This window comes from Manis javanica, chromosome 5, assembly GCF_040802235.1.
Source record: "Manis javanica isolate MJ-LG chromosome 5, MJ_LKY, whole genome shotgun sequence".
Classification (NCBI taxonomy): domain Eukaryota; kingdom Metazoa; phylum Chordata; class Mammalia; order Pholidota; family Manidae; genus Manis; species Manis javanica.
This window is the reverse complement of record NC_133160.1, coordinates 37128202-37144430: the sequence shown is the minus strand read 5'-3', so window position 1 is coordinate 37144430 and position 16229 is coordinate 37128202. Positions and strand designations below refer to the sequence as shown.

The window sequence follows — 16229 nt, the reverse complement described above, 5'->3', positions numbered from 1 at the left end:
TTCTCTGACCTAATGGAGATTTGTGAGGAAAATCCAAAAAAACTAACATGAAAATAACAGAAGGTGGGGGTTTGGGTTTATAAAAGGACAAGGAGTGATTGAGCTGGAAACTCTTCATGGAGTGAACAGAGGTGACTGTAATGTTTGTCCTATAAACAATGCTGTCATAACTGACCTCCTTGTTCCTCTTGGCTGCAGATGAAATATTCCATCATGGAGGAGCATAAACCAACTCCAGGATTACATGAGCAAGTGATTTGGGGAAAATACACAGCATTTTAGTTATCTTTAAATAGGATATCTTTTCATGAGAATTTGTGAATATATTCATTTTAGGATTTTTGCCAAGTGAATGTGAAATAAATTAATCTGGGGTTAAAGGAAATGTCATTCTAGAAAAGGAAGAGTTTTAATAACCTAGAAAGCAATGTTCTCCAACCATGGATGGTAATTATCATCTGATGAATAATAATGATAAAAGCAGATGTGAAATAAGTTAAAATACATCCTGAGCCAGATTTTTTTAAAATTACAAATCCTGGAATGGTGCCTTGTAAATTTAACCAATGCGCTAACATTAAATGGTTTAAAATTAGACGCAAAATACAGCACTACACTATTCACATGTAACAATTTCCTTTCCATGCTTTTCTTAAGATTAATGCTCTTCAGGAAAATTCAATCTGACCAGTATTACATGCAGAATGTTGCCCATCCAGTAGGAAGAATGGCAATATAAGTGTTTCTAACTATCAAAATATTTTATCATAAAGTCATAGTTTAATAAAATGGCTATTGGGTACAATATTGGTTATTCTTTATAAGCTCTACCTCCCTCTTCCCTTTAATATTTTATCCCACTGACAAAATGTGATTGATTGACACAACTTTTCAATAAGCCAATTTTTGCACATTTTAGTTATTCTTATATTTTTGAATCTTTAGTATGTTTTATACCAATATGACATTTAAAACATGAAATTGGGTATAATCATAAAAATTAAATGCACGTCAAGTATTTAGCATATGTAATGACTAAAACAGGGCAGCAAATCCAGTTTTGGGTTATGAAGGGATTTTTCTTTAAAAATGAACCTCCTACAGAACATTATATACAGTTTTCTAGAATGTTAACATATACCATATTAAGCAAGGTTTTGTAAAGTCACATGAATGGTAAACTAATTATTTCCATACCTTATATTTTAGCTTAGTGGGACAGTCTGGGATCAGTGCTGTTTTGAAGAAAGAAATGTTAGCCACAAATACAAAGTACATATGCAATTTTTAACTCTTGTGGCCAGTATGCTATTGCACGTATAATAGATAACCCACATTCATGACAAATATTTTCCATCTTATTTCTACTCCAGTGATTATTGATTATCTGTACCTAATATATCAGGTATATCTAATGTTGCTCAGTAACAAACCACTCTAAGATTTAGTGGTTTGGGCCAAGTTTGGCTAACCTTGCCTGGGCTTTCTCAAGCATCCACATTTAGCTGGTGTGATGCCTAGAGGCTAGTTGGTCTAGGAGGGTCTTAACTAGAACAATTCAGCTCTGCTCCTCATGGTCTCTTATTCTCTAAAGCAGTCTAGCCCAGGTGTGTTCTCAGAGTACCAGTGGCCTTCCAGAGATGGTATAAAATATGCAAGCACATTTTTCAGCTTCTGATTGGATCAAGTTGACCCTGCTTTAATAGCCAAAGCAAATCACATGGTGAAGCCCAGGGTCAGTGCAGGAGGGCACTACCAGAGGACATGGATACAGGCATTACTGCATTCAATCGGCCATGCCCAGTGTTTCATTTGATTAGTTCTGTCATGTTTTATTCTGTTCATTTCCAGTTGTTTTTGCTCTGCAAAGCTTTTTTTTTTAAATCTACTTTAGCTTTGCAGTTTTGAATATCTCTCTCTGTTATACGTAGGATCTTTCTCCAAGTTTTATTAGTATCCTTCTGTCTTTGAGAACTTCTTCTTTTGTGGTTTATTCATTTTCACACTTTTAAAACCTTTTTTACAACCTCATTATATGGATCAGTAATGAAAAGGAATACTATCTTTACCAACTAAACAATTGGTAAACAGATACAATGCTTTTGAAAGACTTTATGCTTTGTCTTCAGTTCCAGAAAGGTTTTAAGTGCTATAAATTTTGTCAAAATTTTAAACCTGATTTCAGAAAGATTAAGCAAGTAAATGCTCAATCCATACACAGTTCACATGTGCATTTTTCACTGTAATCCTTCACAACCCATGGCTCAATTCATCATGTAAAACCATTCCTGGTTGAATTTTGGTTGGAAAGATTCTTAAATCCAGACATTAAAGTAAAGTGCATTGTGTTTTATCAATTGAGTATATGACAAAACTGTATTTTAAGATATAAAACAAGTACATTTCTATCCCTGGGGTTACTTATTTGGTGTCTTTGGAGGTTTAGAGTCTATAGAAACATTTTTTTCTTTTTCCCTTTAAACACACATTGTAAATTGTTTGTTACTAGATTATAACCTTTTAAGAGTAAATTACAGTTCATAGAGCTTTCAATTACCATGTAACATTTTGTGCCTATATGAGTAAATGACAAAAAATAGACTAAGAAAACACCACCTACTTATGTTTGCCTTTTTAAAAAGGGGTTATTACTGGGTAACTCCCCATAAAGCTAGAGAAGATTTTCTTTCTAACTAAGTTGGAATAGGGGAAGCCTTGCAGATTCTAATTCTCCCAAGGTTAGCTTTGTGAGTTTGGAATATTCTGGAACCTAATGTAACAGCATGAATCTGTATCTTACCAGACTTTCTACACTTGATTTTCTTTAGAACCAAACCACCAAACAGGATTGAAGTGCAAGTGGTTTATTTAGAGTTTATTGGAGGAAGCTGGTGGTGAAGTGTGGAAGTGAAATAATGAAGGAGAGGTGGCCAAGTCACCATCTGAAGCTCAAGCCTGCAGGGAAACTCTGAACTCTGAGAGCCTCCATAGAACACACATCTCAGGTGCTTCCCAATCAAGGGTCAAAGGAGCAGGGATTATTATCCACTAACTCCCATTTGTCAAGAGACAAGAAAGCTGGAATCATTATCCTCTAATTCCCACCTAGCCTATCAAAAGTAAGGGCTGCTCCCAGGAAAACTAATTTCCCTGCACTTTCACTAAGCCCTTTCTCATGCGCTGACAGTGGTTTTGTGGCCAGGAACAAGGCAATTAATCTCATTTGCTGGCACTTGGAAGAAAGGCAGCTTGTGCCTGTGAGCATATAGGAATATGAGCAGGGTAGTACCAGTATGCACCAGGTATGTAGGGACATGAAGTGGCATCATGAAGTTCTTTTCCAGGCAGACATGGATATTGTCTTCTTCCCTCTTTCCATGACTGCCTCTTTTCTCAAGTTTTCTTTATCTTGTCCTCTCTGATTGTCTTGCTGTGGGGAAGTTGGGGTTCCTATGGCCAGGATCCTCCCTGAACTTAAACCACCTGATGATGTAACTGGCCTGTTGCTTGGCTACCGCTTCCACACCTTTAGGCGATAAGCTATTGTTGCACTATATAGACAGCTCAGCCTAGAGCTCTGGGAGGAGGCAGAGAAGCTAGTGCTCTACCCATCATGGGGAGAACAAGCCGGGTAATAAACCCTTTCACCACAAAGAACATTTTGCTGTCAATTTCTTTGATCACATTGAATCTATAGTGAACTTGCCCAGGGCTTAAACCCATTGGCAAGACAATTGGCGAAGTCGACAGGGTTCATTGTTGACCAAGGAAAAAGATAGGCTGCCCATATGGGAGGGGTGCTTCAGCCGGCTGTCCCTGTGAATGGGGAGACAGTGGATTGTCCCCCAGTGGGTATGTGGTCTGAGGTGGCTTGCCTCCTAGAGGACTGGGCCCCACTGCAGGAATGGAGGCAAGTGAAGGTGATACCTAAGGCCATAGGGGTAGCCCTTGATATAGTAAGTAGGTCTTTTGAGAGACAGAGTGCCCATGGGGCAGCAGGGACTGTGGGATGGTTGTTTCTCACAGTATTAAAAAAGTCTACAGAAGAGAAGGACATGCTCATAAAAAAGACCCAAGAAATGGTGACACAAGAATGCGAGCTACAAACTTCTGTGGATTCCCTGAAGAAGGAAATGGCATTGCTGCAAGAGGAGGCAGAACAAGAACACCAGCAGCAAGATGCCATTGAAGAGGTAAAAGATTCCTTACAGAATGAGCTGGCAGTGCTGCCAGGTGATCTGAAGTAGGAAAAGGCCATCAAGGAAAAAGACAAACTCCTGAGGGAAGCACAGGTGGAGGTGGCATGAGAACACCCACTGCGAAGCATTGAGGTGAAGGTAAGAGAGTTGCTGAAGACTGAACTAGCATTGCTGTTAGGTATAGTAGAGAAGTTAAAGGTTGTAGCAGAGGAGGCACTCAGGGGAGGGGAGAGAAAGGTGCCATCAGCCCCGGAAATGGAGGAGCTGGGGAAGAATGAAGGGGTGGTGCCGGAGGCACTGGCACCTCCTGTATTGAAAGTATGTCTAGTGGTTGTAAAGAAAATAAAGACCCAGCAGCTGAAAGTTCCCCAAGGAGAGGAGCAGCCCCTTCCCCAGGTTGTGGAGCACTCTATGGTCCACCCCTATACTCAGGCTGAGCTGGTGGATTTGGGCTCCCCATTTAGGCAGAAGCCCTCAGAGTCAGTATCAGCTTGGCTCCTGCATCTATGGAACTTAGGGGTAGATGGAATTGTTCTGTCAGGATCAGAGATGGGAAAGCTGTCTTCCCTGACAGTGCAGCCCGCCTTGAAGCAGTGATTGCATAATGTACATCAGACCCCAGGGAGTCACTCTCTCCTCCATTGGCTTATGGCTGCAGTTTGTGCTGTATGGTTGAATCCAGGTGATCTACCATCCTCTCCTGTTAGATGGCAGACATATGCTGAGTTCCAACAGGTGTTACGAGAGCTAGGCATAAGAAATGCCATCTGTAGTCCAGAGAATTATGGCCCAGATGAAGAAATTTTCACTACTGGGGTGAGAAATATTGTGCCTCAAATGGCTCCCTCATCCCTCCTTGGGTCTCTAGTGGCCATTCTTTCCCCTCACTTAGGGCATCCCATAAGTGAGGTGACACACACAGTAGCAGACTTAGGAGACACTGAAGCAATGAGAACCCAGAAAGAAGTAAGATCTGCTACTCACAAGAAGAATTTAAAGGGCAGCGTGAAGGTTATGAGGACCCAGATGTGGGTTGATTTAATATGGGCAGGAGTAGATGGAAGGAAATTAGATGGGATGTCAAATAGGATCTTACTAGAGCTATGGCAACAACTGAAACCAGTGCAGCAGTTTCAGCCATTAAGAACAAACGGGCAGAGGTACGATACACTTTGATAGAAAAACAACTGGCTGCCATGTATCACACCTTCCTGGCAACAGAACCCATCACTGGAATGGCCCTGAGAAAGGTAATAAACACCTATCCCATCTTGGGGTGGGTACGAGACTGGACCCAAAAGCCAAGGAGTGGTGTGGCACAAATGCCCACACTGGCCAAGTGGGGTGCTTACCTACAGCAGTGTAGTGCCCTCTCTAGCAGCCCCTTAAATGAAAAACTCCAACACTCATTGGGGTGGTAACTTATACTAGTGAAAAGCAGGAAGAACTTGCTTTTGAACCATTAGTAGCAGAGAGTCCCTATTGGGAAGGAGGAGCCCCTATACCTGAAGATGTATGGTATATAGATGGCTCCAGCCATGGGCAGCCCACAAAATGGAGGGCCATAGCTTTCCGTCCTAAGACTGAGAGAATATGGATGGAAGATGGTGAGGGAAAGTGCAGCCAGTGGGCAGAGTTGCAGGCCATGTAGCTTATGATCATCCAGGAGCCCTCGCCTATAGTTGTCTGCACTGACAGCGGGGCTGTCTATCGGGGCTTGACCCTGTGGCTACCAACCTGGTACAATGTCAATTGGCTGGTTGGTCACCGACCCCTTTGGGGGCAAGAATTGTGGCAAGACTTATGGGCCTGTGGTCAGACCAAAATAATTGCAGTATACCATGTGACAGGTCATTTGCCACTGGCATCCCCAGGAAATGATGAGGCAGATATAAATTGGCCCAGATACATTGGTTAGAAGGAAAGCCTGCCTCTGATGTAGCCCAATGGTTACATCAGCGTTTGTTGCATGCAGGGCAAAAGACAATGTAGGCTGTAGCCCATAAGTGAGGCTTGCCTTGACCTTTGAAGAAGTTAATAAAGCCTGACAGGAGTGTGTCGTGTGCTCCAAAAGGGACTTACTCCAAGTTCCACAGCAACGTGGGACAATAGCTAAGGGTCCTATACCCCTTGTCAGGTGGCAGATAGACTATTTTGGGCCTCTACCTGTGTCAGAAGGATATTGATATTTCATGACTTGTGTGGATACAGCTACTGGACTTATGGTTGCTTTTTCTACCCATTGTGCAGACTAGCAGAAGACCAAAGGAGGCCTGGAGCATCTCTTTGCTGCCTATAGCTGACCACAGGTATATGAGAGTGATTAGGGCACCCATTTTACTGGACATACACTGCAAGAATGGGTGTGACAGCTCGGAATCAAGTGGAAGTTTCATGTGCCATACAATCCTACCACAGCAGGCATGACAGAGAGGCACAATAGCGTATTAAAATTTAGACTAAAGTCAGATACCAGTAGTCTGCAGGGGTGGTCAGTTCACTTATGGACTGTGCTACAGAATTTGAATGAGAGACCCCAAAAGGGAGCCCTGAGCCCCATAGACATGTTAACACATATGGCTGCCTCCCCTATACAACTGCAAGTACAAACCAAGGAAGAATCACTGAAGCCGAGGCTCGGCCACCAGAATAACATCTTGCTGCCGGCACCAACTGTACTGAACCCTGGAGACTCCACTGAGTGAATGTGGCCTGGGACCTTTTGACACATGGACCAACCATGGCTGGCTCTCCTGGCACACTGGGGACAAGGTCTGGAAGCTGGCCTCCTGTGTATTCCTGGAATAACAACAGAGTGGCCACCAAAGGTCAAAGTAGTATATCCTGAATGGCCAGAAGGTAGGAGGATCTTACTGGAGAGCTTTGTTTTATCATTATGGCCAGTGCATGCACCTCCAGTAGCACTATACATAGACCCTTCAGTAACCCCCAAGTGGGAAGGAGTAAAAGTATGATATACTAGACCTGGAAGGGGCCCCCTTCTTTCTATTGTTCTATCACAGGACCACTCTCTTGCATGCATCCTACCTGATAGACAAGATTTGCTTATGTTGGTGGCATTAAAACATGTGTCTTATTGCCCCTAAAGTCTTTGTGGTTTGGGAACTTCCTCTGGCTTGAGGATGATTGTAATTTTTGTTACCTGTATCAAAATCTTGTTGTGTCTTAATTTTTGTTATTATCTCTAAGTTATTGTTATCCTCTGTTGCTGTTATGGAATCTGGTTACAGTGCTCCAGCTTTCTCACACAGGGACCATTGCGGAAGATTGAAAGCATGTAGATTGTAAGGTGAGAATCCTGGAGGGGTGGAGTGTGGGGAAGTTGGGGTTCCTATGGCCAGGATCCTCACTGAATTTAAACCACCTGATGATGTAACTGGCCTGTTGCTAGGCTACCACTTCCACACCTTTAGGCAATAAGCTATTATTGCACTATATAGAGAGCTCAGCCCAGTGCTCTGGGTGGAGGCAGAGATGCTAGTGCTCGACCTACTGCTCGGAGAACAAGCTGGGTAATAAACCCTTTCATCCATAGCAAACTTGCCCAGGGCTGAAACTGGGGCTGAAACTGGGGGGTTTCAGCCCTGGGCAAGTTCACTATGGATTCAGTGTGACCAAAGAAATTGACAGCAAAACATTCTTGGGGTGAAAGGGTTATGCTCAACTTTATTTCCAGGTGGCAGGTCAGTCACTAAAATCCCATTCACTCGGAGCGAATCTGCATGCAGCAAGCCGGTCTCTGCATCTGGGCCTGTCCTTCTGCACAGCCGTCCTCTGGGCCTCTGTCCTCAGCACTGCCACCACTCCAGCCTCTGCTCTGCTCTCCTGCAGCCTTGCAGCCCTGTCACCATCTCATGCCCAGAGCACTGGGCAGAGCTCTTTTTATAGAGTCAACAGCCATGTATTGCCCACAGGTGTGCAGTGAGCTAGTCAGCCATGGCCAGGTGAGAATCCTGGCCACAGAACTCTCATTTTATCCACAGCAAGACACTTGCCTATAGGTTTTAGCCCCAGGCATGTTCACTTTGGATTTGGATTTGGCATGATCAAGAAATAACAGTGGAACATTCTTGGATTAGAAGGTTTTATACTGGTTTTATTCTCATGGTGGTTGGTTGAGCACTAGAATCCCATCTGCATCCAGCAGTCTTCAGGTCTGTATTCCTCCTCCTTCAATTCCTCTGCCCAGAGCACTGGGCAGAGCTCTTCATATAGTGACTTAGTCAATAATAGCTTATTGCCTACACATGTTGTAACAGTAGCCTAGCAGTAGGCCAATTACATCACCAAGTAGTTTAGGGTCAGATGTGGATCCTGGCCATAGCAACTTCCATTTTTTCCACACTCCACCCCTCCAGGATTCTTGCCTCACAATCTACATGCTCTCAGTCTTCCAATGATCCTTGTGTGAGAAACCTGGAGCATTGTAACCACATTCCACAATAGCAACAGAGGTTTACAACAACATATAGATAACAACAAGAATTAGAATACAGGTAACAGAAATTATAATAATCCTCAAGCCTGAGGACATTGGTTGCCACCAAGTGATTATTTGAATATACCATCTGTATTCAAAACAGTTCTAAGGTGAGTTCATGACTCATACTTTCTATGGGAGAAATCAATCTTCCACAATAGTCCCTGTGCTTTCAAGAAAGCTGGAATCTTGTAACAGCAGAAATTATAATAGTAGTTCTCCTCAAGCCTGAGGAGATTCATTGCCACCAAGTGGTCAACCCAGCTATATTTAAACCAGTCCCAGTGCACAATTTGCACTTTCCATGGAGGCCAGTAGCTGTGACTACACAAGTCATGGCATAGCGATACCCATCTGACATGGGCAGAGGATCAATATAGTTTATCTGCCACCTGACAAGAGGTATTGGCCCCTTAGCTATCATCCCAGGTAGGTGTGGGACTTTATGTAAGTCCCTTTTAGAGTATACAATGCACTCCTGCAGGGCTCTGCTGTCTTCTTCAAAGTTTAAAGGCAGGCCCCACTGATTTGTCTTCTGCCCCACATGCAACAAACATTGATGTAACCATTGGGCTACATTAGAGGCAGGCTTTCCTTTTAGCCAATGTACCTGGGTCAGTTTATCTGCTTCCTCATTTCCTGGAGATGCCAGTAATAAATGGCCAGTCACATGATATTCTGTAACTGTCTTAGTCTGACCAGAGGCCCATAAGTTTTGCCACAGCTCTTGTCCCCAAAGAGATCAGTGACCAACCATCCAGTTGGTATGGTACCATGTCAGTAGCCACAGGGTCAAGCCTCAATAGATGGCCCAGCTCTGAGTGCAGACAACTATTGAGGAGGGCTCCTAGCTGATCACAAGCCACACTGCCCACAACTCTGCCCATTGACTGCTCTTGCCCTCACCATCTTCCATCCATATTGTTTCAGTGTTAGGATAGAAAGCTACAGCCCTCCATTTCAGGGCCTTCCCATGCAGGAGCCATCTGTGTATCATGCATTTTCAGGTATAAGGACTCTTCCTTTCTGATAAGGGCTCTCTGCTATTAATGGCTGTAAAGAAAAGTCTTTCTGCCTTTCACTGCCTATTGCTGGCCCCAATAAGCTTTGGAGTTCTTCACTCAAGCAATGCTATACTGCTGTAGGTACATGCCCACTTGGCCAGTGTAGGTGTCTGTGCCACTCCACAGCTTTAGGTTCCAGTCTCATACCCACCCTGTGATGGGATAGGTGGTTATTGCGTTTATCAGGGCCATTCCAGTGATGGGTTCAGTAGCCAGCAAGGTGTGGAACATTGCATTCAATAGTTTATCTGTTAAGGTGTACCATAGCTCTGCTTCTTTCCAGAGTTGCAACCAGAATCCAACAGGTTGGACAGTTTTCTCAAGCTTCTGCCAGAGACCCCAGCCATAACCGTGTTCAGTCAAATGTACATCCAGCTCGCAGGGCCTTGGTGCATCTATCACACTCAAGGCCTGCATGACCTTGACTGCCCATTATGCTGTAGTAACAGCAGATGTACATGTCTCATCCCAGTCCCACCTGATTCCCTTTCATACCAACTGGTATAAGGGCTTCAGAATTTGTGCCAAGTGCATGATGGACACTCTCCAATAGCCTAAATAGACCTCAAAACTAATAAACCCAGTAACCTAATAGACCCTAAAACTCCTGTAACAGTGCCACAGTGGTAGGGACAGGGAAAGCCTGGGCCTTGTCTATGACTACTTCTGGGAAAACTTTAGTCTTACCTCACCAGATGATCCTCAAGAATTTGTCAGACAGACCATGTCCCCAAACCTTGTTGCTGTTTCCATCCCATCTTCTCTCCTGTAGATGTTGCAGCAATCTAGGTGCTGCACCTTCTATATCTGAAGGAGAATCAGATGTGAGCCTGATATCAGTATAATGGCACAGCCTTACTGTTGGCAGTTTCTCCCATGCTTCCAAGTCCTGGGCTACAAGTCCATGACAGATGGTGGGGTGGTGGAAGTATCCCTATAGAAGGACAGTGAAAGTCCATTGCCATTCTTCCCACGTGAAGGCAAACTGTTACTGACTTTTCTGTTCTATGTCAATGGAAAAGAAGGCATTAGCAAGATCCACAACGTAATGATATGCTCCTAGTTCATGACTGAGTGTATCCATCAGGACTGCAATTGAAGGGATGATATCATGCAGAGGGAGTATGACTTTATTCAATTCTCTGTAGTCCACAGTCATACACCAGGATCTGACCACCTTTTTCACTGTCCACACAGGTGAATTGAAAGGACAACAGGTGGGCTTTATAATACCCACCCTCTCCAGTTCCTGTAGGGTTTCTCCAATTTCTGTATGCCCTCCAAATAATTTGTATTGTTTGGTATTAGTCACCCACTGAGGCACAGGCAAGCTACAGGTGGGTGCTTATCATGTCCCCTCAAAACTGCTGTCACCACACATATCCTCTATCTGCAGGCCCTGCAGGATATCTATCCCCAAAATATATTTGGGGATGGGAAAGGTATACACAGTATACTCCTTTGGGGGTAGACACCCTATTCCCAATGGGATTTGAGCTTGTTTCACTGACAGCCTTACCCCTGTATCCATCTATAACAGCAGGGGTTCCAGGAAACAACTCAGGGTTGCCACAAATCAGTAAACATTCAGCTCCTTTGTCTACCGAGTCAGGACTCATTGTATGTTCACTGGGGACCAATGAATTGATATTTCAACATGTGGCCTCCTTAGGGCAGTTACCTCAACATCCCCCTCAGTCAAACCATATCCCCCAATCATCTTTCTGTGAGGTTCGGTTGAGGTTGGCTCACTCCTGCTGGAAGTCTTGCAAACACACAAGCTAGGCTTGAGGCTCTGTCTCAATCCTCTGCTTCCCAGTCCCCTATGGCCAGAACTGCTGCTCCAGTTTCAGTTATTGCCACAGCTCCTGCCCCTACTAAATAAACCTATACCTGGGTCCCTATGACCTTCATGAAGCCCTTTAAGTTCTTCCTCTTAGTAGCAGACCATGTTTGCTTCCATGATCTCATTGCTTCAGCCTTTCCAAGTCTGCTACCATAAAGGTAACCTCACTTATGGGCTGCCCTAAATGAGGGGCAAGAATGGCCACTAGGGGCCCAAAGAGAGACATGGGAACCTCTTGAAGCACCACATTTCTCATCCCTGCTATAAAAGGCTCCTCATCTGGGCCATAGTTCTCTGGACTATAAATGGCATTTTTCATGCCTAACTCCATAATATCTGTTGGAGCTTGGCATATGTCTGACATGTAGTGAGCAAGGATGGTAAATCACCCTGATTGGCCGCAAAGTGTGGCCATAAGCCAATCAAGGAGACAGTGATTTTCTGAGGTCTGATGTGCATTTGTAATCAAAGCAGGATGAACTTTCAGGGAAACCAGCTTTCCCATTTCTGATTCAGACAGAACAATTCCAGTCCCACCGCCCCAACATCACCCCCCACCCACCCACCCACCCACACACACACACATCCCAAAGACACAGGAACCAAGCTGATATTGACTCAGGGCTTCTGCCAAAACCAGAAGCCCCAATCCACCAGCTCAGCCTGAGTATAGGGGCAGAGCATAGAGTGCTCCATAGAGGCTGCACTTCTCCTAGAGGAACCTGATGTTGCTGTGTCTTTATTTGCTTGACTACAACCAGGCAGGCTTTCAAATGAGGAGGGGTCAATGCCTCTGGCAGCACCCTTTCATCCTTCCCTGGCTCCTCCTCCATTTCTGGGGCTGACGGCATCTTTCTCTCCACTTCCCCAAGTATCTCCTTTCTATACCTTTTCTACAGTACCTCACAGTAATGCTAGCTCAGTCGTCAACAGCTTTCTTACCTTCAGCTCAATACCTTGCAGCCTGCATTCTTGTGCTGCCTTCTCTTGTGCTTCTCACAGGGGTATTTCCTTCTCCTTCGTGGCCTTTGCCTCTTCCACAGCTCCTTCAACATCACTGCCTCATTCTGCTAAGAATCTTTTACCTCCTCCAAGGAACCTCATAGATCACATTCTCATGCTGTGTCTCCTCATACTTCTTGCAGGGGTGTGTCTTTCTCCATGACCTTTCCTTCCTCCACAGCATCTCACAGCTCACGTTCTTGTGCTGCCTCCTCTTATATCAACACCATTTCATGCTTCAACAAATCCATAGAACTTTGCAGCTTGCATTCTCATGCTGCCATTTCTTATGTACCTTGCAGGAACACATTCTTCTCATCTGTAGCCTTTTTTTTAATATGGTGAGAAACAGCCAACTCACAGTTCCTCCCACCTCATGGGAATTCTGTTTTTCAAAGAAACTCCTTCTACCTCAGGCATCACCTCCATCTTCCCCTGGTCCTGGGGTGGGGTATAGCCCTCTAGGAGGCAAGAAACCTCATGCCACATGTGAACTGGGGGACACTTGAATGTCTCCCCATCTATAGGCGCAGCCTGCTGAAGCACCCTTCCTATGAGGGCAGCCTTTTCCATTCTTTGGTCTACAGTGAATCCTGCCAACTACACCAATTGTCTTGCCTGAGGGTTTCAGCCCTGGGCAAGTTCACTATGAATTCAGTGAGACCAAGAATGACAGTGGAACATTTTTGGGGTGAGAAGGTTTATATTTGGATTTATTCTCATGGTGGTAGGTTGAGCACTAGGATCTTGTCTGCTTCCAGCAGTCTGCAGGTCTGTATTCCAGTGAGCTCCTTTTATAATGATTCAGTCAATAATAGATCATTACGAACAGATGTGGTAGCAGTAGCCTAGTAGCAGGCCAATTACATCATCATCATCATCATCAAGTAGTTGAAGGTTAGGTGAGGATCCTGTTCATAATAACTTCCTTTTTCCCCACACTGATCTTCTCAACATTCAATACTCTAAATAGAAGAATGCTCTAAAGATGTACACACCAGACAGTGAGCCACTATGCCTGCCTGTAGGACAACATGGGTTTGCCATACCACCAGGCTATTTGCACACCCTCTGACCAGGGTACCTTATATCCAGACTGTTTCCAGAAAGTTTGGAAGAAATTGTGTGAAGGTGTAGACATCATGGAGAAGATCTGAAGGCAAAGGTGTTAGCAGATATCCATCTGCAGCAGTTGTTTTCAACTAGAGAAAATAGTATTCCTCTCATTCCTAAGACAAGGGCTACAGACGCTGATGTTTGCTACAACTTGTGGGGAGAGTACAACTTGTTGGCAGAGATGCTCTTAAACTCCTTACAATGCTCTGGGCAGAACCTCCCACTCCTCAAAGAACTAGCTATTCTAAACGTTCAGTTTTAACACTGTTCAGACACTCTGATCTAGAGAAACAACATTACAGGGTGAAGTAGAAGCTCCAGTTTGTGCTTTTCAATTTCATCTCCTAATCTTCACCTTCAATTTCTACTCTACAATTCCATTCATTTTGAAAGGTGTTTCTAAGTGTGTTGAGAGGCACAAAAAGGAAGCTCATTCTGTTTTGTGAAACTTCACTAAATTGAATAAGGGAGTAGCAGCCTGACCTTTTTAAATGTTTCCAGATGCTAAGCACTGGATTGAAATGCTAAATCCCAAGAACCAACTATTACTGATTAGTAGTGTTATGGCAAAAAGGGCAGTTTTCTTTTGACAAACCGAGTCCTGAAGGTCAGAAAGATACTGACACTCAGTGATTAATTTCTGGAAATGTGGTTGAGTGAATCAAATTATGTATCATTTGATGCCATTAAATTTGAGTTCTTGTATTATATGTGGACCTTTTGCTTTTCAAACATTCTCAGTTTGTGAAATTGAATGTGTCATTTATAAGCTATCATGTAATTTTCTGTTTTCTGAAACAAAAGCAGGAATCTGGGTACATTAAAGACCATTATGTAATTGACAAGCATGCTTTTAAGAACTTGATCCAAAGAACTTAAAATTACTATCATTTGCAAAGGGAGTTATTCTTTAACAATGCAAAATCATTTAAAAATTAAAATTAAAACTCTCCTTTGCCCCTGTTCCAATAAGAATACCTTAGATGTGTATACATTTTCACAGTTTACAAAGTTTCTTTTTTTCATGCCTATTAACTCATTGATTTTCAAATCAACTGAATAGGCAGAACAGATACCATTCTCCCTATTTTAAAAATGAGGAAGGTGAACTTGGATGGTAATTTACTGATTCAGCTATGAAGATAGAGTGTCCAGTATTTGTAAGATAATCACATTTTTATCATGTCATACTACTTGATGCTTAATATCAATTTCAAACATTTTAACAAAGTATAGTGTGTACATAGAAAAGAATACAAATCATAAATATGCAACTGTGAATTTCACGACTTCAAAATATCCATGCAGTCAGGACTCAGGTCAAGAAACAGAGCATGACATCATCCCCAAAGCCCACTTTATACCCCTTCTGGATGCTATCGCCCAGTCCTCCCAGGACAACACTGCCCTCACCTCTAACAGTATTGATTCCTTTTGTCTTTCTTTTTTTATGTGAAGGGAATCATACAGTAAGTTTTATGTCTTCTTCTGTTCATTATTAAGTTTGTGAGTTCCATTCAGATTATTAAGTGTGGTTGTAGCTTGTTTATTCTTGTATAGTATCCCATATGTGACTATTTCAAAATTTGATCATCCATCTGATCATTGGTGGGCATTTTAGTCATTTACAATAGGAAAACTATTACAAATAGTGGTACTATGAACTTTCTTATACATATCTTTTGGTGAACACAGATACATATTTCTCTTGGAATTACACCTAAAAGTAGGTTGCTGGGTCAGAGGATTTGCTTATATTCAGCTCTAGTACACATCACCTACCAGTGGTATACAAATTTACACTGCCACCAGCATTGTGGGACAGTTCTTCTTGCTTCGTATCTTTGCCAACACTTCATGTTGTCATCTTTTTTTCATCTTATTCATTCTGCTAGGTGTGATATCACATCACAGAGATACTAAATTTCAATTTTAATTTTAATAGGTGGAACCTGAACTTTGTGGTGTCACTTGTCTCTAGGTTAAACACTGATATTAACACTAAAATTTTCTCTATTGTCCCTGATCTCCACCTACATAAATGCAGGGGCTAATCACTAACTTCAAAGCTACCTAATTATTTCTGATTGTCTATTTAGCTCAGAGGAATCTTCTTTTGGATTTTGTCTTTGAACACTGACGAGTACTTGGTTCCTATAAGGCAGGTGGCATACTCAGGACCATGGATGCCAAGCCCTCTAAGTGAGAGATTTTTCCTAACACTCCAAGTGCTGCCAAAGTCCAAGGCTCCTGAAGAGCATATGCTATGTTCCATTCTGTTCTCCCTTCACAAGTCATATTCTGTGTTCCACTATGGAAGAGTCTTTGTTATCTGAGCTCCAAAGCATTATTTCTGCCTCTACCTCCATCTCCTTGCCTTGATCCAATTGCCTAAATCCCATCTAACTCCCACATTCCAACTCATGTATCATGACTTTCACTTTCTCTCTGGGTCATATTTGATTGCTAGAGGGGACGTGGAAGAAGTATCCCCCACTGGC

General features: G+C 43.2%; 1 long non-coding RNA gene across 1 annotated transcript in view; it reads left to right on the top strand.

Moving 5' to 3' along the window:
- The window catches only part of LOC140849532 (uncharacterized), a 96634-nt gene that overhangs the window by 10486 nt on the left and 69919 nt on the right, over window positions 1–16229 (top strand). The gene's annotated exons all lie outside the window — the stretch shown is intronic.